The sequence below is a fragment of the Scyliorhinus torazame genome, chromosome 25 (genome assembly GCF_047496885.1).
Source record: "Scyliorhinus torazame isolate Kashiwa2021f chromosome 25, sScyTor2.1, whole genome shotgun sequence".
Taxonomy (NCBI): domain Eukaryota; kingdom Metazoa; phylum Chordata; class Chondrichthyes; order Carcharhiniformes; family Scyliorhinidae; genus Scyliorhinus; species Scyliorhinus torazame.
In genome coordinates, this window is record NC_092731.1 from 22,522,766 (window position 1) to 22,550,627 (window position 27,862).

The 27,862-nt window shown below is 42.9% G+C and overlaps 1 protein-coding gene across 2 annotated transcripts in view; it reads right to left on the minus strand.

Moving 5' to 3' along the window:
* LOC140402410 (uncharacterized) overlaps positions 1 to 26,895 on the minus strand; it is a 53,354-nt gene extending 26,459 nt beyond the window's left edge. Inside the window, exon 1 of one of the 2 annotated variants that reach the window (XM_072490174.1) lies at positions 26,723 to 26,895. The gene's annotated coding sequence lies outside the window, so the exon portion shown is untranslated. The remainder of the gene's footprint in view (positions 1 to 26,722) is intronic. The other variant, XM_072490173.1, reaches the window with a different exon arrangement.
* Positions 26,896 to 27,862: the final 967 nt, after the last annotated feature.

The window sequence follows — 27,862 nt, forward strand, 5'->3', positions numbered from 1 at the left end:
AGGGTGCATTGAGTCGCGCCGGACCCCGCCATTCTCCGAGGCGGGTGGCGCGACTCACGCCGGGGCAATTTTTGGGGGGCGGGAGAATTAGGAGGACGGCGGGGGCGGGATTCACACCGACCCCCGGTGATTCTCCGACCCGGCGGGGGGCTGGAGAATCCCGCCCAAGTTGTTGATAGCCAGGGCATGGAGAAGAAGGCAGGATTATTAATGTAAAGAAGAGTATTAAACACCCTGTTAAGAGGTCATCAATAAAAATATGAATAGGGCAGCAAGGTGGGGCAGTGGTTAGCACTGCTGCCTCAGGGCGCCGAGGTCCCAGGTTTGATCCTTGTGGGAGGAAACCAGAGCACCCGGAGGAAACCCATGCATGCACGGGGAGGATGTGCAAACTCCACATATATAGTCACCCAAGGCAGAAATCGAACCCGGGCCCCTGCGTTGTGAGGCAGCAGTGCTAACCACTGTGGCACAATAGAAGAACTAGGTGGTGGCATGGTAGCACAGTGGTTAGCACTGTTGATTCACAGCTCCAGGGTCCCAGGTTCGATTCCCGGCTTGGGTCACTGTCTGTGTGGAGTCTGCATGTTCGCCCCGTGTCTGCGTGGGGGTTTCCTCCGGGTGCTCCGGTTTCCTCCCACAGTCCAAAGATGTGCAGGTTAGGCAGGTTGGCCATGATAAATTGCCCCTTAGTATCCAAAAAGGTGAGGTGGGGTTACTGGGTTACAGGGATAGGGTGGAGGCGTGGGCTTGGGTAGGGTGCTCTTTCCAAGAGCCTGCGCATGGGACAAATGGCCTCATTCTGCACTGCCTGATTCTATGAACTAAGTTCTGAGCTCAGTAAAAGCAAAACTGGAGAACAAGCAACAAAAACATTCAGTGACCCCGCTTCCACCACCTTCGGAGGCGGAGCGTTTCAAAGTCGCACGCCCTTCTGAGAGCGAGAAAAACGTTTTCTTCACCTCTACCCTCGAAGGGCGAACCCTAATTTGAAAGCAGTGCCCCCTGAAGGAAGCAAGCCGTGATGGTACACGTGAGAGGGGGAGCGAGCGTTCCAGATTCGCCTAGCAACAACCAGCCTGTTGAAGATTGAGCAACAGGATTTTCCAATTGTAACAGCACAGACAAGCTACTGATACATGCTGAGTAAGGCCAGATACTGGGAAACTAGGCGAGCTGATAATTACCATCTAGGGCAGTAAAAGATCCAATCCGGGAGCAAAAGAATTAAAAAAACACAAGTCCATGACTAATGTCTTCTGCTTTTTTGTAGCCTGACGCCTACATTTAATTATCTTTCAGCTGCTTCAACTGTAAATTGATTTTTCATGCTAAATAAAGAATAATTGTAATTATTACAAATAATGTATAATTATATAATATAAACCTTGCTTGTTTAGCATAGAACATACAGTGCAGAAGCAGGCCATTCGGCCCATCGAATCTACACCAACCCACTTAAGCCCTCACTTCCACCCTATCCCCGTAACCCAATAACCCCTCCTAACCTTTTTGGTCACGAAGGGCAATTTAACATGGCCAATCTACCTAACCTGCACGTCTTTGGACTGTGGGAGGAAACCAGAGCACCCGGGGGAAACCCACGCAGACACGGGGGGAACGTGCAGACTCCGCACAGACAGTGACCCGGTGGGGAATCGAACCTGGGACCCTGGCGCTGTGAAGCCACAGTGCTATCCACTTGTGCTACCGTGCTGCCCATGTTGTAAGTGAATAAAGAATGGTTGGTTGGCTGACTGTGTTGCCACACAAGTAGGGAAAGAATGTTTTTTTGTAATAACCATTGACTTTCACAGAATCTACAGTGCAGAAGGAGGCCATTCGGCCCATCGAGTCTGCACCGGCCCTTTCAATGAGCACCCTACTGAAGCCCATGTATCTACCCTATGCCCGTAACCCTCACTTAACATTTTTCTGGACACTAAGGGCAATTTAGCATGGCCAATCCACCTAACCTGCACATCTTTGGACTGTGGGAGGAAACCGGAGCACCCGGAGGAAACCCACGCAGACACGGGGAGAACGTGCAGACTCCACACAGACAGTGACCCAAGCCGGGATTCGAACCTGGGACCCTGGAGCTGTGACGCAACAGTGAAGCAGTGAAGCAACTGCGCTAACCACTATGCTACCGTGCTGCCCCCTTTCGAATGGGAATCGGGTGAGTAACTGAAGTGAGACATCTTTTGCAGGGCTAGGGGGTAAGGGCTGGAGAGCCAGGATGAACATGATGGGCCAAATGACTTCCTCCTGCTACATAACCATTCCCGCCTACTTCAGTGGCGCCCGCAGGTCAAAGAGCAGGTGTAAAGGGTTGTGCACTGGAAGTGGAGCGACTCGCTCCCCGCCCCCCCCATGGCCTTCCCTTGTCTGCCATTCAGAGAGAAGGCACCCAGGAAAACAAGTACTGGCAGCAGGAGATGCCCATTTGGCCCCACAACCTGTATGTAGAGTAGAAAACTGGTGGTGATGCAATGCCAGTGCGGGGGGCAACACTGGGTCCCCTACCAATCCAAGCTCTGATTTGTTCAAAAGAACTTCCCTTTAGTAAATGCCTTTCACAGTTGAGTGAATGAGAGTTGAAGAGGCATCCAGTGTTTGACTGGTTTAGCATAATGGGCTAAACAGCTGGCTCGCAATGCAGCACAATGCCAGCAGCGCGGGTCCAATTCCCATACCGGCCTTCCCGAACAGGCGCCGGAATGTGGCGACTAGGGGCTTTTCACAGTAACTTCATTGAAGCCTACTTGTGACAATAAGTTATTATTATTATAACACCTTTAACACAATTAAGCATTTACACTGGGAAATTAGATTTGACATTAACTCACAAAAGGACACATTTAGGACAAGTGACCAAAAGCTTGGCCATGAAGATACATTTCAGGAGAGTGTGAGAGGAGGAGAGAGCATGGGATGTTTAAGGAAGGAATTCCAGAGTCTAGAGCCTCGGCAGATAATGTCCATAACCCTCCATGTTGGAACCATGAAAAGCAGAGCTGAGCGAGAGGCCAGTGTTGGAGGAATGCAGAGATCCCAGGCAGTTGTGGGGCTTGAGTGCTTATAGAGATAGAGAAAGAAAGCGATACTTAGACTCCAAATGACAATATATTTTCATAGAATCATAGAATGCCTACCGTGCAGAAGGAGGTCTTTTGGTCCATCAAGTCTGCACCATCCCTTGCTCCGATAAGCACCTTGCTTTGGCCCAAACCCCCGCACCTATCCCCGTAACCCCACCTAACCTATATTAGCCAATTCAGCTAACCTGCACATGTGGGAGGAAACCGGAGTACCCGGAGGAAAGACACGGGGAGAACGTGCAAACTCCACTCCGACAGTCACCCAAGGCCGGAACTGAACCCGGGTCCCTGGCGCTGTGAGGCAGCGGTGCTAACCACTGTGCCACACCCAGCTCAGCCTCCTACCTCAATATCTGGTTAAATGTCCCCGGGACATTCCCAGTTCGATTACATTCCTAGCTAGCTCCCACACCTTGGAGGATCTGGCTTGGCCCTATCTCTTAGCGAATGATGGGGAAAGGTGATGGATTTAGACGCAAGGGGGGACAAATCTGACATTGGGGACACAGCGGAACTGGGCGGCCCTGCAGGTCAATGAGGGGTGCAGCGATGAGTGAGCAGGACTTGGTGCACGTTGGGATAGGGGCAACAGGAGCTCCAGATGAGCAGAGGTTTACGTCACGGGATTGAAGTACAGACCGATACAGAAACACCTAGTGGTGCACAGTAGATCCATCAGCAACCGAGAGAGAGGAGGAATTTCAGAAACGTCTATCCGAGGGGCAATTTTCAGCTCGAAATCTTTGTCATTACCAACTTGTGTTTTCCCTCACAGAAGCTGAGAGGAGTGTTGTGTGTTTCCAGCATTTTCTGTTGCCATTGATGTTTGTTCTTGCCAACCGCGCACGAGTGAGATGCATGGGTATTGATGCATGCTAATGAGTTGCAGAATAATGAACTCAAATTTCTCTCGGCCTTTTGGCTACGACCAAGCATGGGGTCAAGAATGAGAGCTGGCGTAATGCCTGTTCTTGACAACTTGGATCCAGAATGCCTCTTTTGTGGAGGCCATTGTGGATTTGATTTGAATTTGAATTGGATTTTGGAGTGAGAAAGGAGATGGGTTATGGGTTTCCCCCAACAACTCTATGCATTGGCTTAGCAACTCTAGAGAAACAAATCATTCTTTTTTCTAAATTAACATGTTGCAGAAAACTTTGAACACCGTCGCACTTTCTGCAGTGGCCTTTTTGAAATGACTGTAATGTTCTTTCAGACTTTTTTAACGAATAAAGTATATTTTTGCAACAAAAAAATTTGGGCACACATTTAAACCATTTCAAGACACTTCGTAGGCCTGGTCAGGTACTCCCCACCCGCAACCCCCCCCCCCCCCACCCCGCCCCCCCCCCACCCCGCCTCCTTCAAACCAGCTGTCATCACCTTTCTTCCCAAAACAAGTGACACCTCACCCTTCCAAACTCTACAGTACAGAAAGAGGCCATTCGGCCCATCAAGTCTGCACCGACCCTCTTAAAGAGCACCCGATCTAGGCCCGCTCCCCCTAAATATCCCCACCTAACCTTTGGACACTAAGGGGCAATTTAGCATGGCCAATCCACCTAACCTGCACATCTTTGGACTGTGGGAGGAAACCGGAGCCCCCGGAGGAAGCTCACGCGGACACAGGCAGAAGGTGCAAACTCCACACAGGCAGTCACCCGAGGGGGAATTAAACCCGGGTCTCTGGTGTTGTGAGGCAGCAGTGCTAACCACTGTGCCACCGTGCCGCTAACTTGTAACTGGCCGCGAATTGGTCTGTAAACTCTCATTCCTCTCCAAAGCCCTTGAAAACTTGGCTGCCCACCTCCATATTTGAATGCCTCCACATGAGCTGCAGCTTTTCAAGTACGCGGCTCACCCCCACCTTCTCAAGAGCAATTACAGATGGGCCATAAAAATACTGGCCCAGCCAGCAACGCCCTCATCCCATGTAAATTTTAAAATAAAATTGGGGTTCATCCCACGGCACAGTATCAAAACAGTCACAAATGCCATCCTATGCTACTGCCCTCCCTTCACAACGTTTGTGAAGCCCTTGCCAAGGCTGAGCACATCCTCCTCCTCCAACGTTCCTCTAGTATTGTTCACCTGGTGGGGCTGCATTGACCTGCTCCCATTCGTTTCTCTGTAATTCTAACCAGCGAACACCCAATCCAGACTGTTTGCAACCTTGGTGTTGCAATTGGCCCTGAACTGAGCTTCCAACCGTATATCCATGTCTTCTGGGCGAGATTTTTCATTCCCGCCTGCCCCGAGGCTGGTAATTCCCGCCCCAGGTCTGAGGACCTTCCTATGGTGCATTAATGTTTCCGTCCCGCTCGCAATGATTCCCCCGCCTCTTTTCACCTTTGTAACATTGTCTCACTCCTGTCCCCCCCCTCAGCTCGTCTACTCCAGAAACCCTCATCCGTGCCTTTGTTACCTCCGAACTTCACTATTCCAAATCTCCTCTGGCCAACCTTCCACCTAGAATTAATTGGAGCTCAATTTGGGTGACATAACGTAACGTCAAGTGCACTCCAGCCTGGCAGCTGACAGTCACACAGTAAGGTTCTCGAACAGAAACAGAGCGAATCACCTACTCCAGGATACATTACTGCCTGATCTCCCTTATTTTTCAACAATTCCATTTTTAAAACTTTAAATACCATTTCTTCAGAAAAACACAAATTGTCCTCTCACCGAATCTTGCATCACAGTGTAACCAGCCTGTGTGATGTGTATCAATCTCCAACACAATATAACCAGTCTGTGTGGTGTTTATCAATCTCCAACGCAATGCAACCAGCCTGTGTGATACTTATCAATCTCAACACAATGGGACCAGTCTGTGTGGTGTTTATCAATCTCCAACACAATGTAACCAGCCTGTGTGGTGTGTATCAATCTCCAACACAATATAACCAGTCTGTGTGGTGTTTATCAATCTCCAACACAATGTAATCAGTCTGTGTGATGTGTATCAATCTGCAACACAATGTAACCAGCCTGTGTGGTGTGTATCAATCTCCAACACAATATAACCAGCCTGTGTGATGTTTATCAATCTCCAACACAATGTAACCAGTCTGTGTGATGTTTATCAATCTCGAACACAATGTATACAGCCTGTGTGGTGTTGATAAAACTCCAGCACAATATAACCAGCCTGTGTGATGTTTATCAATCTCCAACACAGTGTAACCAGCCTCTGTGACGTTTATCAAGATGCAACACAATGCAACGAGGCAGTGTGATGTTTATCAACCTCCAACACAATGTAACCAGGTTGTGTGGTGTTTATCAATCTCCAACACAGTGTAACCAGCCTGTGCGATGTTTATCAATCTCCAACACAATGTAACCAGTCTGTGTGATGTTTATCAATCTCCAACAAAATGTAACCAGCCTGTGTGATGTTTATCAATCTCCAACACAATGTAACCAGTCTGTGTGATGTTTATCAAACTCCAACACAATGTAACCAGCCTGTGTGGTGTTTATCAATCTCAACACAATGTAACCAGGCAGAGTGATGTTTATCAATCTCAACACAATGTAACCAGTCTGTGTGATGTTATCAATCTATAACACAATGTAACCAGCCTGTGTGACGTTCATCAATCTCCAACACAGTGTAACCTGTTTGTGTGATGTTTATCAATCACCAACACAATGTAACTAGACTGTGTGATGTGTATCAATCTACAACACAATGTAACCAGTCTGTGTGTGTTATCAATCTATAACACAATGTAACCAGCCTGTGTGACGTTCATCAATCTCCAACACAGTGTAACCTGTTTGTGTGATGTTTATCAATCACCAACACAATGTAACTAGACTGTGTGATGTGTATCAATCTACAACACATTATAACCAGCCTGTGTGATGTTTATCAATCTCCAACACAATGTAACCAGTCTGTGTGATGTTATCAATATCCAACACAATGTAACCAGCCTGTGTGATGTTTATCAATCTCCAACACAGTGTAACCAGTCGGTGTGATGTTTATCAATCTCCAACACAATGTAACCAGTCGTGTGATGTTATCAATCTCAACACAATCTAACCAGGCAGAGTGATGTTTATCAATCTCCAACACAACGTAACCAGCCTGTGTGATGTTTATCAATCTCAACACAATGTAACCAGTCTGTGTGATGTTTATCAATCTCCAACACAACGTAACCAGTCTTTGTGATGTTTATCAATCTCAACACAATGTAACCAGTCTGTGTGATGTTATCAATCTACAACACAATGTAACCTGTCTGTGTGATGTTTATCAATCTCCAACACAATGTAACCAGCCTGTGTGATGTTTATCAATCTCCAACACAATGTAACCAGCCTGTGTGATGTTTATCAATCTACAACACAATGTAACCAGTCTGTGTGATGTTTATCAATCACCAAGACAATGTAACCTGTCTGTGTGATGTTTATCAATCTCCAACACAATGTAACCAGCCTGTGTGATGTTTATCAATCACCAAGACAATGTAACCTGTCTGTGTGATGTTTATCAATCTCCAACACAATGTAACCAGCCTGTGTGATGTTTATCAATCTACAACACAATGTAACCAGCCTGTGTGATGTTTATCAATCACCAAGACAATGTAACCTGTCTGTGTGATGTTTATCAATCTCCAACACAATGTAACCAGTCTGTGTGATGTTTATCAATCTCCAACACAATGTAACTAGACTGTGTGATGTGTATCAATCTCCAACATAATGTAACCTGTCTGTGTGATGTTTATCAATCTCCAACACAATGTAACTAGACTGTGTGATGTTTATCAATCTACAACACAATGTAACCAGCCTGTGTGATGTTTATCAATCACCAAGACAATGTAACCTGTCTGTGTGATGTTTATCAATCTCCAACACAATGTAACTAGACTGTATGATGTGTGTCAATCTCCAACACAATGTAACTAGACTGTGTGATGTGTATCAATCTACAACACAATGTAACCAGCCTGTGTGATGTTTATCAATCTCCAACACAATGTAACCAGGCAGTGTGATGTTTATCAATCTCCAACACAATGTAACCAGTCTGTGTGATGTTTATCAATCTCCAACACAATGTAACCAGTCTGTGTGATGTTTATCAATCTCCAACACAATGTAACCAGCCTGTGGTGTGTTTATCAATCTCCAACACAATGTAACCAGCCAGTGTGGTGTTTATCAATCTCCAACACAATGTAACCAGCCTGTGTGGTGTTTATCAATCTCCAACACAATGTAACCAGCCTGTGTAATGTTTATCAATCTCCAACACAATGTAACCAGCCTGTGTGGTATTTATCAATCTCCAACACAACGTAACCAGCCTGTGTGATGTTTATCAATCTCCAACACAATGTAACCAGCCTGTGTGATGTTTATCAATGTCCAACACAACGTAACCAGGCAGTGTGATGTTTATCAATCTCCAACACAATGTAACCAGCCTGTGTGATGTTTATCAATCTCCAACACAATATAACCAGCCTGTGTGGTGTTTATCAATCTCCAACACAATGTAACCAGGCAGTGTGATGTTTATCAATCTCCAACACAATGTAACCAGCCTGTGTGCTGTTTATCAATCTCCAACACAATATAACCAGCCTGTGTGGTGTTTATCAATCTCCAACACAATATAACCAGCCTGTGTGGTGTTTATCAATCTACAACACAATGTAACCAGCCTGTGTGATGTTTATCAATCTCAACACAATGTAACCAGCCTGTGTGATGTTTATCAATCTCAACACAATGTAACCAGCCTGTGTGGTGTTTATCAATCACCAACACAATGTAACTAGACTGTGTGATATTTATCAATCTACAACACAATGTAACCAGCCTGTGTGATGTTTATCAATCTCCAACACAATGTAACCAGCCTGTGTGGTGTTTATCAATGTCCAACACAATGTAACCAGGCAGTGTGATGTTTATCAATCTCCAACACAACGTAACCAGCCTGTGTGATGTTTATCAATCTCCAACACAACATAACCAGCCTGTGTGATGTTTATCAATCTCCAACACAGTGTAACCAGTCTGTGTGATGTTTATCAATCTCCAACACAATGTAACCAGGCAGTGTGATGTTTATCAATCTCCAACACAACGTAACCAGCCTGTGTGATGTTTATCAATGTCCAACACAATGTAACCAGGCAGTGTGATGTTTATCAATCTCCAACACAATGTAACCAGCCTGTGTGATGTTTATCAATGTCCAACACAATGTAACCAGGCAGTGTGATGTTTATCAATCTCCAACACAACGTAACCAGCCTGTGTGATGTTTATCAATGTCCAACACAATGTAACCAGGCAGTGTGATGTTTATCAATCTCCAACACAATGTAACCAGCCTGTGTGATGTTTATCAATGTCCAACACAATGTAACCAGGCAGTGTGATGTTTATCAATCTCCAACACAACGTAACCAGCCTGTGTGATGTTTATCAATCTCCAACACAACGTAACCAGCCTGTGTGATGTTTATCAATCTCCAACACAATGTAACCAGGCAGTGTGATGTTTATCAATCTCCAACACAACGTAACCAGCCTGTGTGATGTTTATCAATCTCCAACACAATGTAACCAGTCTGTGTGATGTTTATCAATCTCCAACACAATGTAACCAGCCTGTGTGATGTTTATCAATCACCAACACAATGTAACTAGACTGTGTGATGTTTATCAATCTACAACACAATGTAACCAGCCTGTGTGATGTTTATCAATCTCCAACACAATGTAACCAGCCTGTGTGGTGTTTATCAATCTCCAACACAATATAACCAGTCTGTGTGATGTTTATCAATCTCCAACACAATGTAACTAGACTGTGTGATGTTTATCAATCTACAACACAATGTAACCAGCCTGTGTGATGTTTATCAATCTCCAACACAATGTAACCAGCCTGTGTGATGTTTATCAATCTCCAACACAATGTAACCAGTCTGTGTGATGTTTATCAATCTCCAACACAATGTAACCAGCCTGTGTGATGTTTATCAATCTCCAACACAACGTAACCAGTCTGTGTGATGTTTATCAATCTCCAACACAATGTAACCAGTCTGTGTGATGTTTATCAATCTCCAACACAATGTAACCAGTCTGTGTGATGTTTATCAATCTCCAACACAATGTAACCAGCCTGTGTGATGTTTATCAATCTCCAACACAACGTAACCAGTCTGTGTGATGTTTATCAATCTCCAACACAATGTAACCAGTCTGTGTGGTGTTTATCAATCTCAACACATTATAACCAGCCTGTGTGGTGTTTATCAATCTCCAACACAATGTAACCAGTCTGTGTGATGTTTATCAATCTCCAACACAAAATAACCAGCATGTGTGGTGTTTATCAATCTCAACACATTATAACCAGCATGTGTGAAGTTTATCAATCTCAACACAATCTAACCAGGCAGAGTGATGTTTATCAATCTCCAACACAACTTAACCAGCCTGTGTGGTGCTTATCAATCTCAACACAATGTAACCAGTCTGTGTGATGTTTATCAATCTCAACACAATGTAACCAGTCTGTGTGGTGTTTATCAATCTCAACACATTATAACCAGCCTGTGTGGTGTTTATCAATCTCCAACACAATGTAACCAGTCTGTGTGATGTTTATCAATCTCCAACACAAAATAACCAGCATGTGTGGTGTTTATCAATCTCAACACAAAATAACCAGCCTGTGTGATGTTTATCAATCTCAACACAATGTAACCAGGCAGTGTGATGTTTATCAATCTCCAACACAACGTAACCAGTCTGTGTGATGTTATCAATCTCAACACAATCTAACCAGGCAGAGTGATGTTTATCAATCTCCAACACAACTTAACCAGCCTGTGTGGTGCTTATCAATCTCAACACAATGTAACCAGTCTGTGTGATGTTTATCAATCTCAACACAACGTAACCAGTCTGTGTGATGTTATCAATCTATAACACAATGTAACCAGCCTGTGTGGTGTTTATCAATCTCCAACACAATGTAACCAGGCAGTGTGATGTTTATCAATCTCCAACACAATGTAACCAGTCTGTGTGATGTTTATCAATCTCCAACACAATGTAACCAGCCTGTGTGATGTTTATCAATCTCCAACACAGTGTAACCAGTCGGTGTGATGTTATCAATATCCAACACAATGTAACCAGTCTGTGTGATGTTATCAATCTCAACACAATCTAACCAGGCAGAGTGATGTTTATCAATCTCCAACACAACGTAACCAGCCTGTGTGGTGCTTATCAATCTCAACACAATGTAACCAGTCTGTGTGATGTTTATCAATCTCAACACAATGTAACCAGTCTGTGTGATGTTATCAATCTATAACACAATGTAACCAGCCTGTGTGGTGTTTATCAATCTCCAACACAGTGTAACCTGTCTGTGTGATGTTTATCAATCTCCAACACAATGTAACCTGTCTGTGTGATGTTTATCAATCTCCAACACAATGTAACCTGTCTGTGTGATGTTTATCAATCTCCAACACAATGTAACTAGACTGTGTGATGTGTATCAATCTACAACACAATGTAACCAGCCTGTGTGGTGTTTATCAATCTCCAACACAGTGTAACCTGTCTGTGTGATGTTTATCAATCTCCAACACAATGTAACCTGTCTGTGTGATGTTTATCAATCTCCAACACAGTGTAACCAGCCTGTGTGATGTTTATCAATCACCAAGACAATGTAACCAGCCTGTGTGATGTTTATCAATCTCCAACACATTATAAGCAGCCTGTGTGATGTTTATCAATCTCCAACACAATGTAACCAGCCTGTGTGATGTTTATCAATCTCCAACACAATATAACCAGCCTGTGTGATGTTTATCAATCTCCAACACAATGTAACCAGCCTGTGTGGTGTTTATCAATCTCCAACACAATATAACCAGCCTGTGTGGTGTTTATCAATCTCCAACACAATATAACCAGCCTGTGTGATGTGTATCAATCTCCAACACAATGTAACCAGGCAGTGTGATGTTTATCAATCTCCAACACAATATAACCAGCCTGTGTGATGTTTATCAATCTCCAACACAATGTAACCAGGCAGTGTGATGTTTATCAATCTCCAACACAATGTAACCAGGCAGTGTGATGTTTATCAATCTCCAACACAATGTAACCAGGCAGTGTGATGTTTACCAATCTCTAACACAATGTAACCAGCCTGTGTGATGTTTATCAATCTCCAACACAGTGTAACCAGCCTGTGTGATGTTTATCAATCTCCAACACAATATAACCAGCCTGTGTGATGTTTATCAATCTCCAACACAATGTAACCAGGCAGTGTGATGTTTATCAATCTCCAACACAATGTAACCAGGCAGTGTGATGTTTATCAATCTCCAACACAATGTAACCAGGCAGTGTGATGTTTACCAATCTCTAACACAATGTAACCAGTCTGTGTGATGTTTATCAATCTCCAACACAATGTAACCAGCCTGTGGTGTGTTTATCAATCTCCAACACAATGTAACCAGTCTGTGTGATGTTTATCAATCTCAACACAATATAACCAGCCTGTGTGGTGTTTATCAATCTCCAACACAATGTAACCAGCCTGTGTGATGTTTATCAATCTCCAATACAATATAATCAGCCTGTGTGGTGTTTATCAATCTCAACACAGTATAACCAGCCTGTGTGATGTTTATCAATCTCCAACACAGTATAACCAGCCTGTGTGATGTTTATCAATCTCAACACAATGTAACCAGGTTGTGTGATGTTCATCAATCTCCAACACAATGTAACCAGGTTGTGTGATGTTTATCAATCTATAACACAATGTAACCAGCCTGTGCGATGTTTATCAATCTCCAACACAGTGTAACCAGCCTCTGTGGTGTTTATCAAGATGCAACACAATGCAACGATGCAGTGTGATGTTTATCAACCTCCAACACAATGTTACCAGCCTGTGTGATGTTTATCAATCTCCAACACAATGTAACCAGCCTGTGTGATGTTTATCAATCTACAACACAATGTTACCAGCCTGTGTGGTGTTTATCAATCTCCAACACAATGTAACCAGCCTGTGTGGTGTTTATCAATCTCCAACACAATGTTACCAGCCTGTGCGATATTTATCAATCTGCAACACAATGTTACCAGCATCTGTGATGTTTATCAATCTCAACACATTATAACCAGCCTGTGTGGTGTTTATCAATCTCCAACACAATGTAACCAGTCTGTGTGATGTTTATCAATCTCCAACACAAAATAACCAGCATGTGTGGTGTTTATCAATCTCAACACAAAATAACCAGCATCTGTGATGTTTATCAATCTCAACACAATGTAACCAGGCAGTGTGATGTTTATCAATCTCCAACACAATGTAACCAGCCTGTGTGATGTTTATCAATCTCCAACACAATGTAACCAGTCGGTGTGATGTTTATCAATCTCCAACACAATGTAACCAGCCTGTGTGGTGTTTATCAATCTCAACACAATATAACCAGCCTGTGTGGTGTTTATCAATCTCCAACACAATGTTACCAGCCTGTGTGATGTTTATCAATCTCCAACACAATGTAACCAGGCAGTGTGATGTTTTTCAATCTCCAACACAATGTAACCAGCCTGTGTGGTGTTTATCAATCTCCAACACAATGTAACCAGGCAGTGTGATGTTTATCAATCTCCAACACAATGTAACCAGCCTGTGTGATGTTATCAATCTCAACACAATGTAACCAGGCAGTGTGGTGTTTCTCAATCTCAACACAATGTAACCAGCCTGTGTGATATTTATCAATCTCCAACACAATGTAACCAGGCAGTGTGATGTTTATCAATCTCCAACACAATGTAACCAGTCTGTGTGGTGTTTATCAATCTCCAACACAATATAACCAGGTTGTGTGGTGTTTATCAATCTCCAACACAATGTAACCAGTCTGTGTGGTGTTTATCAATCTGCAATACAGTGTAACCAGGTTGTGTGATGTTTATCAATCTCCAACACAATGTAACCAGGCAGTGTGATGTTTTTCAATCTCCAACACAATGTAACCAGCCTGTGCGATGTTTATCAATCTCCAACACAGTGTAACCAGCCTGTGTGATGTTTATCAATCTCCAAAACAATATAACCAGCCTGTGTGATGTTTATCAATCTCCAACACAATGTTACCAGTCTGTGTGATGTGTATCAATCTCCTCACAATGTTACCAGCCTGTGTTGTGTTTATCAATCTACAACACAATGTAACCAGCCTGTGTGATGTTTATAAATCTCAACAGAATGTAACCAGTCTGTGTGATGTGTATCAATCTCCAACACAATGTAACCAGCCTGTGTGGTGTGTATCAATCCCCTCACTATGTTACCAGCCTGTGTTGTGTTTATCAATCTACAACACAATATAACCAGCCTGTGTGATGTTTATCAATCTACAACACAATGTAACCAGCCTGTGAGATGTTTATCAATCTCCAAAACAATATAACCAGCCTGTGTGATGTTTATTAATTTCCAAAACAATGTAACCAGCCTGTGTGGTGTTTATCAAACTACAACACAATGTAACCAGCCTGTGTGGTGTTTATCAAACTACAACACAATGTAACCAGCCTGTGTGGTGTTTATCAAACTCCAACACAATGTAACCAGCCTGTGTGGTGTTTATCAATCTCCAACACAATGTTACCAGCCTGTGTGTTGTTTATCAATCTCCAACACAATGTAACCAGCCTGTGTGGTGTTTATCCATCTCAACACAATATAACCAGCCTGTGTGGTGTTTATCAATCTCCAACACAATATAACCAGCCTGTGTGGTGTTTATCAATCTCCAACACAATGTAACCAGGCAGTGTGATGTTTATCAATCTCCAACACAATGTAACCAGGCAGTGTGATGTTTATCAATCTCCAACACAATGTAACCAGCCTGTGTGGTGTTTATCAATCTCCAACACAATGTAACCAGCCTGTGTGGTGTTTATCAATCTCCAACACAATGTAACCAGTCTGTGTGGTGTTTATCAATCTCCAACACAATATAACCAGGTTGTGTGGTGTTTATCAATCTCCAACACAATGTAACCAGTCTGTGTGATGTTTATCAATCTCCAACACAATATAATCAGCCTGTGTGATGTTTATCAATCTCCAACACAATGTAACTAGGCAGTGCGATGTTTATCAATCTCCAACACAATGTAACCAGCCTGTGTGGTGTTTATCAATCTCGAACACAATGTAACTAGGCAGTGTGATGTTTATCAATCTCCAACACAATGTAACCAGTCTGTGTGATGTTATCAATCTCAACACAATGTAACCAGGCAGAGTGATGTTTATCAATCTCCAACACAATGTAACTAGGCAGTGTGATGTTTATCAATCTCCAACACAATGTAACCAGTCTGTGTGATGTTTATCAATCTCCAACACAATGTAACCAGCCTGTGTGGTGTTTATCAATCTCCAACACAACGTAACCAGCCTGTGTGACGTTCATCAATCTTCTACACAGTGTAACCTGTTTGTGTGATGTTTATCAATCTCCAACACAATGTAACTAGACTGTGTGATGTGTATCAATCTACAACACAATGTAACCAGTCTGTGTGGTGTTTATCAATCTGCAACACAGTGTAACTAGCTTGTGTGGTGTTTATCAATCTCCAACACAATGTTACCAGCCTGTGTGGTGTTTATCAATCTCCAACACAATGTAACCAGCCTGTGTGGTGTTTATCAATCTCAACACAATATAACCAGCCTGTGTGGTGTTTATCAATCTCCAACACAATATAACCAGCCTGTGTGGTGTTTATCAATCTCCAACACAATGTAACCAGGCAGTGTGATGTTTTTCAATCTCCAACACAATGTAACCAGCCTGTGTGGTGTTTATCAATCTCCAACACAATGTAACCAGTCTGTGTGGTGTTTATCAATCTCCAACACAATGTAACCTGTCTGTGTGATGTTTATCAATCTCCAACACAATGTAACCTGTCTGTGTGATGTTTATCAATCTCCAACACAATGTAACTAGACTGTGTGATGTGTATCAATCTACAACACAATGTAACCAGCCTGTGTGGTGTTTATCAATCTCCAACACAGTGTAACCTGTCTGTGTGATGTTTATCAATCTCCAACACAATGTAACCTGTCTGTGTGATGTTTATCAATCTCCAACACAGTGGAACTAGACTGTGTGATGTGTATCAATCTACAACACAATGTAACCAGCCTGTGTGATGTTTATCAATCACCAAGACAATGTAACCAGCCTGTGTGATGTTTATCAATCTCCAACACATTATAAGCAGCCTGTGTGATGTTTATCAATCTCCAACACAATGTAACCAGCCTGTGTGATGTTTATCAATCTCCAACACAATATAACCAGCCTGTGTGATGTTTATCAATCTCCAACACAATGTAACCAGCCTGTGTGGTGTTTATCAATCTCCAACACAATATAACCAGCCTGTGTGGTGTTTATCAATCTCCAACACAATATAACCAGCCTGTGTGATGTGTATCAATCTCCAACACAATGTAACCAGGCAGTGTGATGTTTATCAATCTCCAACACAATATAACCAGCCTGTGTGATGTTTATCAATCTCCAACACAATGTAACCAGGCAGTGTGATGTTTATCAATCTCCAACACAATGTAACCAGGCAGTGTGATGTTTATCAATCTCCAACACAATGTAACCAGGCAGTGTGATGTTTACCAATCTCTAACACAATGTAACCAGCCTGTGTGATATTTATCAATCTCCAACACAGTGTAACCAGCCTGTGTGATGTTTATCAATCTCCAACACAATATAACCAGCCTGTGTGATGTTTATCAATCTCCAACACAATGTAACCAGGCAGTGTGATGTTTATCAATCTCCAACACAATGTAACCAGGCAGTGTGATGTTTATCAATCTCCAACACAATGTAACCAGGCAGTGTGATGTTTACCAATCTCTAACACAATGTAACCAGTCTGTGTGATGTTTATCAATCTCCAACACAATGTAACCAGCCTGTGGTGTGTTTATCAATCTCCAACACAATGTAACCAGTCTGTGTGATGTTTATCAATCTCAACACAATATAACCAGCCTGTGTGGTGTTTATCAATCTCCAACACAATGTAACCAGCCTGTGTGATGTTTATCAATCTCCAATACAATATAATCAGCCTGTGTGGTGTTTATCAATCTCAACACAGTATAACCAGCCTGTGTGATGTTTATCAATCTCCAACACAGTATAACCAGCCTGTGTGATGTTTATCAATCTCAACACAATGTAACCAGGTTGTGTGATGTTCATCAATCTCCAACACAATGTAACCAGGTTGTGTGATGTTTATCAATCTATAACACAATGTAACCAGCCTGTGCGATGTTTATCAATCTCCAACACAGTGTAACCAGCCTCTGTGGTGTTTATCAAGATGCAACACAATGCAACGATGCAGTGTGATGTTTATCAACCTCCAACACAATGTTACCAGCCTGTGTGATGTTTATCAATCTCCAACACAATGTAACCAGCCTGTGTGATGTTTATCAATCTACAACACAATGTTACCAGCCTGTGTGGTGTTTATCAATCTCCAACACAATGTAACCAGCCTGTGTGGTGTTTATCAATCTCCAACACAATGTTACCAGCCTGTGCGATATTTATCAATCTGCAACACAATGTTACCAGCATCTGTGATGTTTATCAATCTCAACACATTATAACCAGCCTGTGTGGTGTTTATCAATCTCCAACACAATGTAACCAGTCTGTGTGATGTTTATCAATCTCCAACACAAAATAACCAGCATGTGTGGTGTTTATCAATCTCAACACAAAATAACCAGCATCTGTGATGTTTATCAATCTCAACACAATGTAACCAGGCAGTGTGATGTTTATCAATCTCCAACACAATGTAACCAGCCTGTGTGATGTTTATCAATCTCCAACACAATGTAACCAGTCGGTGTGATGTTTATCAATCTCCAACACAATGTAACCAGCCTGTGTGGTGTTTATCAATCTCAACACAATATAACCAGCCTGTGTGGTGTTTATCAATCTCCAACACAATGTTACCAGCCTGTGTGATGTTTATCAATCTCCAACACAATGTAACCAGGCAGTGTGATGTTTTTCAATCTCCAACACAATGTAACCAGCCTGTGTGGTGTTTATCAATCTCCAACACAATGTAACCAGGCAGTGTGATGTTTATCAATCTCCAACACAATGTAACCAGCCTGTGTGATGTTATCAATCTCAACACAATGTAACCAGGCAGTGTGGTGTTTCTCAATCTCAACACAATGTAACCAGCCTGTGTGATATTTATCAATCTCCAACACAATGTAACCAGGCAGTGTGATGTTTATCAATCTCCAACACAATGTAACCAGTCTGTGTGGTGTTTATCAATCTCCAACACAATATAACCAGGTTGTGTGGTGTTTATCAATCTCCAACACAATGTAACCAGTCTGTGTGGTGTTTATCAATCTGCAATACAGTGTAACCAGGTTGTGTGATGTTTATCAATCTCCAACACAATGTAACCAGGCAGTGTGATGTTTTTCAATCTCCAACACAATGTAACCAGCCTGTGCGATGTTTATCAATCTCCAACACAGTGTAACCAGCCTGTGTGATGTTTATCAATCTCCAAAACAATATAACCAGCCTGTGTGATGTTTATCAATCTCCAACACAATGTTACCAGTCTGTGTGATGTGTATCAATCTCCTCACAATGTTACCAGCCTGTGTTGTGTTTATCAATCTACAACACAATGTAACCAGCCTGTGTGATGTTTATAAATCTCAACAGAATGTAACCAGTCTGTGTGATGTGTATCAATCTCCAACACAATGTAACCAGCCTGTGTGGTGTGTATCAATCCCCTCACTATGTTACCAGCCTGTGTTGTGTTTATCAATCTACAACACAATATAACCAGCCTGTGTGATGTTTATCAATCTACAACACAATGTAACCAGCCTGTGAGATGTTTATCAATCTCCAAAACAATATAACCAGCCTGTGTGATGTTTATTAATTTCCAAAACAATGTAACCAGCCTGTGTGGTGTTTATCAAACTACAACACAATGTAACCAGCCTGTGTGGTGTTTATCAAACTACAACACAATGTAACCAGCCTGTGTGGTGTTTATCAAACTCCAACACAATGTAACCAGCCTGTGTGGTGTTTATCAATCTCCAACACAATGTTACCAGCCTGTGTGTTGTTTATCAATCTCCAACACAATGTAACCAGCCTGTGTGGTGTTTATCCATCTCAACACAATATAACCAGCCTGTGTGGTGTTTATCAATCTCCAACACAATATAACCAGCCTGTGTGGTGTTTATCAATCTCCAACACAATGTAACCAGGCAGTGTGATGTTTATCAATCTCCAACACAATGTAACCAGGCAGTGTGATGTTTATCAATCTCCAACACAATGTAACCAGCCTGTGTGGTGTTTATCAATCTCCAACACAATGTAACCAGCCTGTGTGGTGTTTATCAATCTCCAACACAATGTAACCAGTCTGTGTGGTGTTTATCAATCTCCAACACAATATAACCAGGTTGTGTGGTGTTTATCAATCTCCAACACAATGTAACCAGTCTGTGTGATGTTTATCAATCTCCAACACAATATAATCAGCCTGTGTGATGTTTATCAATCTCCAACACAATGTAACTAGGCAGTGCGATGTTTATCAATCTCCAACACAATGTAACCAGCCTGTGTGGTGTTTATCAATCTCGAACACAATGTAACTAGGCAGTGTGATGTTTATCAATCTCCAACACAATGTAACCAGTCTGTGTGATGTTATCAATCTCAACACAATGTAACCAGGCAGAGTGATGTTTATCAATCTCCAACACAATGTAACTAGGCAGTGTGATGTTTATCAATCTCCAACACAATGTAACCAGTCTGTGTGATGTTTATCAATCTCCAACACAATGTAACCAGCCTGTGTGGTGTTTATCAATCTCCAACACAACGTAACCAGCCTGTGTGACGTTCATCAATCTTCTACACAGTGTAACCTGTTTGTGTGATGTTTATCAATCTCCAACACAATGTAACTAGACTGTGTGATGTGTATCAATCTACAACACAATGTAACCAGTCTGTGTGGTGTTTATCAATCTGCAACACAGTGTAACTAGCTTGTGTGGTGTTTATCAATCTCCAACACAATGTTACCAGCCTGTGTGGTGTTTATCAATCTCCAACACAATGTAACCAGCCTGTGTGGTGTTTATCAATCTCAACACAATATAACCAGCCTGTGTGGTGTTTATCAATCTCCAACACAATATAACCAGCCTGTGTGGTGTTTATCAATCTCCAACACAATGTAACCAGGCAGTGTGATGTTTTTCAATCTCCAACACAATGTAACCAGCCTGTGTGGTGTTTATCAATCTCCAACACAATGTAACCAGTCTGTGTGGTGTTTATCAATCTCCAACACAATGTAACCAGGCAGTGTGATGTTTATCAATCTCCAACACAATGTAACCAGGCAGTGTGATGTTTATCAATCTCCAACACAATGTAACCAGCCTGTGTGGTGTTTATCAATCTCCAACACAATGTAACCAGTCTGTGTGGTGTTTATCAATCTCCAACACAATATAACCAGGTTGTGTGGTGTTTATCAATCTCCAACACAATGTAACCAGTCTGTGTGGTGTTTATCAATCTGCAATACAGTGTAACCAGGTTGTGTGATGTTTATCAATCTCCAACACAATGTAACCAGGCAGTGTGATGTTTTCCAATCTCCAACACAATGTAACCAGCCTCTGTGACATTTATCAATCTCCAACACAATGTAACCAGGCAGTGTGATGTTTATCAACCTCCAACACAACGTAACCAGCCTGTGTGATGTGTATCAATCTCCAACACAATGTAACCAGTCTGTGTGATGTTTATCAATCTCCAACACAATGTAACCAGCCTGTGTGATGTTTATCAATCTCCAACACAATGTAACCAGCCTGTGCGATGTTTATCAACCTCCAACACAATGTAACCAGCCTGTGTGATGTTTATCAATCTCCAACACAATGTAACCAGCCTGTGTGATGTTTATCAATCTCCAACACAATATAACCAGGCAGTGTGATGTTTATCAATCTCCAACACAATATAACCAGTCTGTGTGATGTGTATCAATCTCCAACACAATGCATACAGCCTGTGCGATGTTTATCAACCTCCAACACAATGTAACCAGCCTGTGTGATGTTTATCAATCTCCAACACAATGTAACTAGGCAGTGCGATGTTTATCAATCTCCAACACAATATAACCAGGCAGTGTGATGTTTATCAATCTCCAACACAATGTAACCAGTCTGTGTGATGTGTATCAATCTCCAATACAATATAATCAACCTGTGTGGTGTTTATCAATCTCAACACAGTATAACCAGCCTGTGTGATGTTTATCAATCTATAACACAGTATAACCAGCCTGTGTGATGTTTATCAATCTCCAACACAATGTAACCAGTCTGTGTGATGTGTATCAATCTCCAATACAATATAATCAACCTGTGTGGTGTTTATCAATCTCAACACAGTGTAACCAGCCTGTGTGATGTTTATCAATCTGCAACACAATGTAACTAGGCAGTGCGATGTTTATCAATCTCCAACACAATGTAACCAGCCTGTGTGACGTTCATCAATCTTCTACACAGTGTAACCTGTTTGTGTGATGTTATCAATCTCAACACAATGTAACCAGGCAGAGTGATGTTTATCAATCTCCAACACAATGTAACCAGCCTGTGTGGTGTTTATCAATCTCCAACACAATGTAACCAGTCTGTGTGATGTTATCAATCTCAACACAATGTAACCAGGCAGAGTGATGTTTATCAATCTCCAACACAATATAACCAGCCTGTGTGACGTTCATCAATCTCCAACACAATGTAACCTGGTTGTGTGGTGTTTATCAATCTCCAACACAATGTAACCAGGTTGTGTGGTGTTTATCAATCTCCAACACAATGTAACTAGACTGTGTGATGTGTATCAATCTACAACACAATGTAACCAGTCTGTGTGGTGTTTATCAATCTGCAACACAGTGTAACTAGCTTGTGTGGTGTTTATCAATCTGCAACACAAAATAACCAGCCTGTGTTGTGTTTATCAATCTCCAACACAATGTAACCAGGCAGTGTGATGTTTATCAATCTCCAACACAATGTAACCAGCCTGTGTGATGTGTATCAATCTCCAACACAATATAAAAAGCCGGTGTGGTATTTATCAATCTCCAACACAATGTTATCGGCCTGTGTGATGTCTATAAATCTCCAACACAATGTAACCAGCCTGTGTGCGGTTCATCAATCTACAACACAATGTAACCAGCCTGTGTGATGTTTATCAATCTCCAACACAATATAACCAGCCTGTGTGATGTTTATCAATCTCCAACACAATATAACCAGCCTGTGTGGTATTTCTCAATCTCCAACACAATGTAATCAGCCTGTGTGGTATTTATCAATCTCCAACACAATGTAACCAGCCTGTGTGATGTGTATCAATCTCCAACACAATATAAAAAGCCTGTGTGGTCTTTATCAATTTCGAACACAATATAACCAGCCTGTGTGGTGTTTATCAATCTCCAACACAATGTTATCGGCCTCTGTGATGTCTATAAATCTCCAATACAATGTAACCAGCCTGTGTGACGTTCATCAATCTACAACACAATGTAACCAGCCTGTGTGATGTTTATCAATCTCAACACAATGTAACCAGTCTGTGTGATGTTTATCAATCTCCTCACAATGTTACCAGACTGTGTTGTGTTTATCAATCTACAACACAATGTAACCAGCCTGTGTGGTGTTTATCAATCTCCTCACTATGTTACCAGCCTGTGTTGTGTTTATCAATCTACAACACAATGTAACCAGCCTGTGTGATGTTTATCAATCTCCAACACAATGTAACCAGCCTGTGTGGTGTTTATCAATCTCCAACACAATGTAACCAGCCTGTGTGATGTTTATTAATTTCCAAAACAATGTAACCAGTCTGTGTGATGTTTATCACTCTCCAACACAATGTAACCAGCCTGTGTGGTGTTTATCAATCTCCAACACAATGTTACCAGCCTGTGTGATGTTTATCAATCTCCAGGACAGTGTAACCAGTCTGTGTGATGTTTATCAATCTCCGGCACAGTGTAACCAGCCTGTGTGATGTTTATCAATGTCCAACACAATGTAACCAGTCTGTGTGATGTTTATCAATCTCCAACACAATGTTACCAGCCTGTGTGGTGTTTATCAATCTCCAACACAATGTAACCAGCCTGTGTGATGTTTATCAATCTCCGGCACAGTGTAACCAGCCTGTGTGATGTTTATCAATGTCCAACACAATGTAACCAGTCTGTGTGATGTTTATCAATCTCCAACACAATGTTACCAGCCTGTGTGGTGTTTATCAATCTCCGGCACAATGTAACCAGCCAGTGTGATGTTTATCAATGTCCAACACAATGTAACCAGTCTGTGTGATGTTTATCAATCTCCAACACAATGTTACCAGCCTGTGTGGTGTTTATCAATCTCCGGCACAATGTAACCAGCCTGTGTGGTGTTTATCAATCTCCAACACAATGTAACCAGTCTGTGTGATGTTTATCAATCTCCAACACAATGTTACCAGCCTGTGTGGTGTTTATCAATCTCCAACACAATGTAACCAGCCTGTGTGGTGTTTATCAATCTCCAACACAATGTAACCAGTCTGTGTGATGTTTATCAATCTCCAACACAATGTTACCAGCCTGTGTGGTGTTTATCAATCTCCAACACAATGTAACCAGCCTGTGTGATGTTTATCAATCTGAACACAATGTAACCAGCCTGTGTGATGTTTATCAATCTGAACACATTATAACCAGCCTGTGTGGTGTTTATCAATCTCCAACACAATGTAACCAGTCTGTGTGATGTTTATCAATCTCCAACACAACGTTACCAGCCTGTGTGGTGTTTATCAATCTCCAACACAATGTAACCAGTCTGTGTGATGTTTATCAATCTCCAACACAACGTTACCAGCCTGTGTGGTGTTTATCAATCTCCAACACAATGTAACCAGTCCGTGTGATGTTTATCAATCTCCAACACAACGTTACCAGCCTGTGTGGTGTTTATCAATCTCCAACACAATGTAACCAGCCTGTGTGGTGTTTATCAATCTCCAACACAATGTTATCGGCCTCTGTGATGTCTATAAATCTCCAATACAATGTAACCAGCCTGTGTGACGTTCATCAATCTACAACACAATGTAACCAGCCTGTGTGATGTTTATCAATCTCAACACAATGTAACCAGTCTGTGTGATGTTTATCAATCTCCTCACAATGTTACCAGACTGTGTTGTGTTTATCAATCTACAACACAATGTAACCAGCCTGTGTGGTGTTTATCAATCTCCTCACTATGTTACCAGCCTGTGTTGTGTTTATCAATCTACAACACAATGTAACCAGCCTGTGTGATGTTTATCAATCTCCAACACAATGTAACCAGCCTGTGTGGTGTTTATCAATCTCCAACACAATGTAACCAGCCTGTGTGATGTTTATTAATTTCCAAAACAATGTAACCAGTCTGTGTGATGTTTATCACTCTCCAACACAATGTAACCAGCCTGTGTGGTGTTTATCAATCTCCAACACAATGTTACCAGCCTGTGTGATGTTTATCAATCTCCAGGACAGTGTAACCAGTCTGTGTGATGTTTATCAATCTCCGGCACAGTGTAACCAGCCTGTGTGATGTTTATCAATGTCCAACACAATATAACCAGTCTGTGTGATGTTTATCAATCTCCAACACAATGTTACCAGCCTGTGTGGTGTTTATCAATCTCCAACACAATGTAACCAGCCTGTGTGATGTTTATCAATCTCCGGCACAGTGTAACCAGCCTGTGTGATGTTTATCAATGTCCAACACAATGTAACCAGTCTGTGTGATGTTTATCAATCTCCAACACAATGTTACCAGCCTGTGTGGTGTTTATCAATCTCCGGCACAATGTAACCAGCCTGTGTGATGTTTATCAATGTCCAACACAATGTAACCAGTCTGTGTGATGTTTATCAATCTCCAACACAATGTTACCAGCCTGTGTGGTGTTTATCAATCTCCGGCACAATGTAACCAGCCTGTGTGGTGTTTATCAATCTCCAACACAATGTAACCAGTCTGTGTGATGTTTATCAATCTCCAACACAATGTTACCAGCCTGTGTGGTGTTTATCAATCTCCAACACAATGTAACCACCCTGTGTGGTGTTTATCAATCTCCAACACAATGTAACCAGTCTGTGTGATGTTTATCAATCTCCAACACAATGTTACCAGCCTGTGTGGTGTTTATCAATCTCCAACACAATGTAACCAGCCTGTGTGATGTTTATCAATCTGAACACAATGTAACCAGCCTGTGTGATGTTTATCAATCTGAACACATTATAACCAGCCTGTGTGATGTTTATCAATCTCCAACACAATGTAACCAGTCTGTGTGATGTTTATCAATCTCCAACACAACGTTACCAGCCTGTGTGGTGTTTATCAATCTCCAACACAATGTAACCAGTCTGTGTGATGTTTATCAATCTCCAACACAACGTTACCAGCCTGTGTGGTGTTTATCAATCTCCAACACAATGTAACCAGTCTGTGTGATGTTTATCAATCTCCAACACAACGTTACCAGCCTGTGTGGTGTTTATCAATCTCCAACACAATGTAACCAGTCTGTGTGATGTTTATCAATATCCAAATCAACGTAACCAGCCTGTGTTGAGTTCATCAATCTCCAACACAAGGTAACCAGCCGGTGTGATGATTATCAATCTCCGGCACAGTGTAACCAGTCTGTGTGTCAATTTTGGTTTAAGATTCCTAATGCTCGCCCTCAAGGTCAACAAGACTGCCCCTATTCCTATTGTGTGTGTGTATTTTTTGGGGGAGGTGGATTTCTGATTCATCCTGTCTCAAGAAGCGTCACCGATTTGCAAACAGCCCATGTTCTCTGCTCTTTAATTCAGAAGACATGGAAACAACCGGAGCCGGGAGGATGGTTTAACACAAACTCGTCCTGGCAAACACACACAGGAATAGATCCATATTGGCCAACCTCAGCATGAAAATATCGACTGCGATAAATAAGTCTGCCTGTTGTCTGTGAGGTGTGTGTGTGATGAGCCCCCAATCTCAAGTCTAACCAAGGGACTGGTGGCGATGCAGAATTTCACCGGTTCAATCCATCGCGTCGATTTCCATTGAAATTGACGCGGAAATGTCCCGGGAAGCGGTCGGTGGTGAAAGGAGGTGAGGCTCTCAGTGGATCAGGGGCTGTTTGGGTTGCCAGCCTGGAATCACGTTCGTTAGCGCATTTTATCGAACCGCATTGGCGCAGACTTACCCACACAGCTCAGCAGCAGCTCAGGGTTCCTCTGTCTGTCTGACTGCAGCCAGCAAGAGGCGGAGCTGGAATCCCAGCCTGTAACCCGGCTCTGTCACTCCATCCCAGCCTGTAACCCGGCTCTGTCACTCCATCCCAGCCTGTAACCCGGCTCTGTCACTCCATCCCAGCCTGTAACCCTGCTCTGTCACTGTCCCAGCCTGTAACCTGGCTCTGTCACTCCATCCCAGCCTGTAACCCGGCTCTGTCACTCCATCCCAGCCTGTAACCCGGCTCTGTCACTCCATCCCAGCCTGTAACCCGGCTCTGTCACTCCATCCCAGCCTGTAACCCGGCTCTGTCACTCCATCCCAGCCTGTAACCCGGGTCTGTCACTCCATCCCAGCCTGTAACCCGGCTCTGTCACTCCATCCCAGCCTGTAACCCGGCTCTGTCACTCCATCCCAGCCTGTAACCCGGCTCTGTCACTCCATCCCAGCCTGTAACCCGGCTCTGTCACTGTCCTAGCCTGTAACCCGGCTCTGTCACTCCATCCCAGCCTGTAACCCGGCTCTGTCACTGTCCCAGCCTGTAACCCTGCTCTGTCACTCCATCCCAGCCTGTAACCCGGCTCTGTCACTGTCCCAGCCTGTAACCCGGTTCTGTCACTCCATCCCAGCCTGTAACCCGGCTCTGTCACTCCATCCCAGCCTGTAACCCGGCTCTGTCACTCCATCCCAGCCTGTAACCCGGCTCTGTCACTGTCCCAGCCTGTAACCCGGTTCTGTCACTGTCCCAGCCTGTAACCCGGCTCTGTCACTCCATCCCAGCCTGTAACCCGGCTCTGTCACTCCATCCCAGCCTGTAACCCGGCTCTGTCACTCCATCCCAGCCTGTAACCCGGCTCTGTCACTCCATCCCAGCCTGTAACCCGGCTCTGTCACTCCATCCCAGCCTGTAACCCGGCTCTGTCACTGTCCCAGCCTGTAACCCGGCTCTGTCACTGTCCCAGCCTGTAACCCGGTTCTGTCACTGTCCCAGCCTGTAACCCGGCTCTGTCACTCCATCCCAGCCTGTAACCCGGCTCTGTCACTCCATCCCAGCCTGTAACCCGGCTCTGTCACTCCATCCCAGCCTGTAACCCGGCTCTGTCACTCCATC